The sequence below is a fragment of the Salmo trutta genome, chromosome 4 (assembly GCF_901001165.1).
Source record: "Salmo trutta chromosome 4, fSalTru1.1, whole genome shotgun sequence".
Taxonomy (NCBI): Eukaryota; Metazoa; Chordata; class Actinopteri; order Salmoniformes; family Salmonidae; genus Salmo; species Salmo trutta.
The window spans coordinates 71280545-71285544 of NC_042960.1; the positions used below are offsets into that span (position 1 = coordinate 71280545).

General features: G+C 49.5%; 1 protein-coding gene across 1 annotated transcript in view; it reads left to right on the forward strand.

Annotated features, from left to right (window-relative positions):
* The window catches only part of megf11 (multiple EGF-like-domains 11), a gene marked incomplete in the record, with an annotated part of 249854 nt that overhangs the window by 55627 nt on the left and 189227 nt on the right, over positions 1-5000 (forward strand).

Sequence of the window (5000 nt, forward strand, 5' to 3'; positions counted from 1 at the left end):
CACACACTCACACACAATAACTCTGTTCCCTACTTAGTGCCCTAACCCTGTTCCCTACTTAGTGTCCTAATTCTGTTCCCTACTTAGTGTCCTAACCATGTTCCCTATTTAGTGTCCTAACCCTGTTCCCTACTTAGTGTCCTAACCCTGTTCCCTACTTAGTGCCCTAACCCTGTTCCCTACTTAGTGCCCTAACCCTGTTCCCTACTTAGTGTCCTAACCCTGTTCCCTACTTAGTGCCCTAACCCTGTTCCCTACTTAGTGTCCTAACCCTGTTCCCTACTTAGTGTCCTAACCCTGTTCCCTACTTAGTGCCCTAAACCTGTTCCCTACTTAGTGCCCTAACCCTGTTCCCTACTTAGTGTCCTAACCCTGTTCCCTACTTAGTGCCATAACCCTGTTCCCTACTTAGTGCCCTAAACCTGTTCCCTACTTAGTGTCCTAAACCTGTTCCCTATGGGCCCTAGACAAAAGCAGTGCATTATATAAGGAACATTTTTAGTTGCAGGCACTGCCCTGCTCTCTGTCCTGTTCTGCTCTGCTCTGCTAGGGTCTTTATCATGATTAAACAGGTGTCTCTGACTCGCTGTGGTTGGAACAAACAGACCACTTTGTCCATCTCTCTGACCACTGGGGTTAGAGTTCAGAGGGGGACTGGGGAGAGGGAGTCAGGGGGGAGGAGAGGGAGTCAGGGGGGGAGGAGAGGGAGTCAGGGGGGAGGAGAGGGAGTCAGGGGGGAGGAGAGGAGTTACCCAACAACCACCCCTAGCAACCCCCCCTAGTAACCACTCCAGTAACCACCCCTAGCAACCCCACCTGCCCTGACCCAGCAACCACTCCTAGCAACCCCCTCTAGCAACCACTCCAGTAACCACCCCTAGCAACCCCCCCTGCCCTGACCCAAAAACCACCCCTAACAACCCCCCTAGCAAACACCCCTAGCAACCCCCCCCTGCCCTGACCCAACAACCATACCTAGCAACCCCCCCCTGCCCTGACCCGACAACCACCCCTAGCAACCACCCCTAGCAACCCCCCCTGCCCTGACCCAACAACCATCCCTAGCAACCCCCCCTGCCCTGACCCGACAACCACCCCTAGCAACCACCCCTAGCAACCCCCCCTGCCCTGACCCGACAACCCCCCCTTGCAACCACCCCTAGCAACCCCCCCTAGCAACCACCCATAGCATCCCCCCCTGCCCTGACCCGACAACCATCCCTAGCAACCATCCCTAGCAACTAGCAACCCCCCTAGCAACCCCCCCTAGCAACCCCCCCTGCCCTGACCCAACCATGGATGGACACTAGGTTGAATTCTGTAACAACACAGAATAAAACAGTGAATAAAAGTCCCTCGATGGTAGTGAGGGTCCATTACTGCTGATCACTCATTAACCATCATTTATTCACATTACTCTACTTTAATAGCATATTTGGTTTATTTAATTACTTTATTATTTCATTCCAAATTGTCATCTCTATAGAGTTGCTGTTTGACAACATCACTGTTTTAGTAGTTTTTTCAAAGTGAATGAGGCATACCATTATGACCTGCTGAATACCAACTATCTATCACTTAGATAATGTGTTTTCAGGTAGAGATACCTCGCTAAGCAACTGCTCTCTTATCCCTCTCCATCGCGCGTCTTCTGTCTCTTCTGTCCCATATCATACATAAAACACCACCCCGAACCACATAAAACAAATACCCTCTGCCACGTCCTGACCAAACTACAATAACAATTAACCCTTATACTGGCCAGGACGTGACAGGTAGAGATACCTCGCTAAGCAACTGCTCTCTTATCCCTCTCCATCGCGCATTCTTCTGTCTCTTTTACGTAGCCGGCATAAAAGAAGCACAGACCGGACAAGAAGGCGTGCAATGGATTATGGTCATTGTAGTTAATTACCATTTTTCTGTGCTAAACTATGGTACAATATTGGCCTGTTGGAAACTACAACTCCCTACTACATCACACAGTTCAGTCTGGATCTGATTTATCTCTAGAGAAACTACAACTCCCTACTACATCACACAGTTCAGGCTGGATCTGATTTATCTCTAGAGAAACTACAACTCCCTACTACATCACACAGTTCAGTCTGGATCTGATTAATCTCTAGAGAAACTACAACTCCCTACTACATCACACAGTTCAGTCTGGATCTGATTTATCTCTAGAGAAACTACAACTCCCTACTACATCACACAGTTTGAGTCTGATCTGGTTTATCTCTGGAGAAACTGTGTAATGTGTGAATTGAGTTCACACAAAATTTGAATATTTAAACAGACGTCAGTCAATTAGTTGTTTAAAAAAACGAAGAAAGAAAAAAAACTGAAATGTAGCACTGGTTATTACATTACCTGCAAACCTAATGAGAAGGTTTGGGGAATGTTCCGCGGTGGTCTTTACAGAACGTCTGGGGAATGTTCCGCGGTGGTCTTTACAGAACGTTTGGGGAATGTTCCGCGGTGGTCTTTACAGAACGTCTGGGGAATGTTCCACGGTGGTTGTTTCAGAACGTTTGGGGAATGTTCCACGGTGGTCTTTACAGAACGTTTGGGGAATGTTCCACGGTGGTTGTTGCAGAACGTTTGGGGAATGTTCCGCGGTGGTCTTTACAGAACGTTTGGGGAATGTTCCGCGGTGGTCTTTACAAAACGTTTGGAGAATGTTCCGCGGTGGTTGTTAAAGAACGTCTGGGGAATGTTCCGCGGTGGTCGTTACAGAACGTTTGGGGAATGTTCCGCGGTGGTTGTTAAAGAACGTCTGGGGAATGATCCGCGGTGGTTGTTACAGAACGTTTGGGGAATGTTCCGCGGTGGTTGTTAAAGAACGTTTGGGGAATGTTCCGTGGTGGTTGTTAAAGAACGTCTGGGGAATGTTCCGCGGTGGTTGTTAAAGAACGTCTGGGGAATGTTCCGCAATGGTTGTTAAAGAACGTCTGGGGAATGTTCCGCGGTGGTTGTTACAGAACGTTTGGGGAATGTTCCACGGTGGTCTTTACAGAACGTTTGGGGAATGTTCCGCGGTGGTCTTTACAGAACGTTTGGGGAATGTTCCGCGGTGGTCTTTACAGAACGTCTGGGGAATGTTCCGCGGTGGTCTTTACAGAACGTCTGGGGAATGTTCCGCGGTGGTCTTTACAGAACGTTTGGGGAATGTTCCGCGGTGGTCTTTACAGAACGTCTGGGGAATGTTCCACGGTGGTTGTTTCAGAACGTTTGGGGAATGTTCCACGGTGGTCCTTACAGAACGTTTGGGGAATGTTCCACGGTGGTTGTTGCAGAACGTTTGGGGAATGTTCCGCGGTGGTTGTTACAGAACGTTTGGGGAATGTTCCGCGGTGGTTGTTACAGAACATCTGGGGAATGTTCCACGGTGGTTGTTACAGAACGTTTGGGGAATGTCCCGCGATGGTTGTTAAAGAACGTTTGGGGAATGTTCCGCGGTGGTCTTTACAGAACGTTTGGGGAATGTTCCGCGGTGGTCTTTACAAAACGTTTGGAGAATGTTCTGCGGTGGTTGTTAAAGAACGTCTGGGGAATGTTCCGCGGTGGTCGTTACAGAACGTTTGGGGAATGTTCCGCAGTGGTTGTTAAAGAACGTCTGGGGAATGATCCGCGGTGGTTGTTACAGAACGTTTGGGGAATGTTCCGCGGTGGTCTTTACAGAACGTCTGGGGAATGTTCCACGGTGGTTGTTACAGAACGTTTGGGGAATGTTCCGCGGTGGTTGTTAAAGAACGTTTGGGGAATGTTCCGCGGTGGTTGTTAAAGAACGTCTGGGGAATGTTCCGCGGTGGTTGTTAAAGAACGTCTGGGGAATGTTCCGCAATGGTTGTTAAAGAACGTCTGGGGAATGTTCCGCGGTGGTTGTTACAGAACGTTTGGGGAATGTTCCACGGTGGTCTTTACAGAACGTTTGGGGAATGTTCCGCGGTGGTCTTTACAGAACGTTTGGGGAATGTTCCGCGGTGGTCTTTACAGAACGTCTGGGGAATGTTCCGCGGTGGTCTTTACAGAACGTTTGGGGAATGTTCCGCGGTGGTCTTTACAGAACGTCTGGGGAATGTTCCGCGGTGGTCTTTACAGAACGTCTGGGGAATGTTCCACGGTGGTTGTTACAGAACGTTTGGGGAATGTTCCGCGGTGGTTGTTACAGAACGTTTGGGGAATGTTCCGCGGTGGTCTTTACAGAACGTCTGGGGAATGTTCCGCGGTGGTCTTTACAGAACGTCTGGGGAATGTTCCGCGGTGGTCTTTACAGAACGTTTGGGGAATGTTCCGCGGTGGTCTTTACAGAACGTCTGGGGAATGTTCCACGGTGGTTGTTTCAGAACGTTTGGGGAATGTTCCACGGTGGTCCTTACAGAACGTTTGGGGAATGTTCCACGGTGGTTGTTGCAGAACGTTTGGGGAATGTTCCGCGGTGGTTGTTACAGAACGTTTGGGGAATGTTCCGCGGTGGTTGTTACAGAACATCTGGGGAATGTTCCACGGTGGTTGTTACAGAACGTTTGGGGAATGTCCCGCGATGGTTGTTAAAGAACGTTTGGGGAATGTTCCGCGGTGGTCTTTACAGAACGTTTGGGGAATGTTCCGCGGTGGTCTTTACAAAACGTTTGGAGAATGTTCTGCGGTGGTTGTTAAAGAACGTCTGGGGAATGTTCCGCGGTGGTCGTTACAGAACGTTTGGGGAATGTTCCGCAGTGGTTGTTAAAGAACGTCTGGGGAATGATCCGCGGTGGTTGTTACAGAACGTTTGGGGAATGTTCCGCGGTGGTCTTTACAGAACGTCTGGGGAATGTTCCACGGTGGTTGTTACAGAACGTTTGGGGAATGTTCCGCGGTGGTTGTTAAAGAACGTTTGGGGAATGTTCCGCGGTGGTTGTTAAAGAACGTCTGGGGAATGTTCCGCGGTGGTTGTTAAAGAACGTCTGGGGAATGTTCCGCAATGGTTGTTAAAGAACGTCTGGGGAATGTTCCGC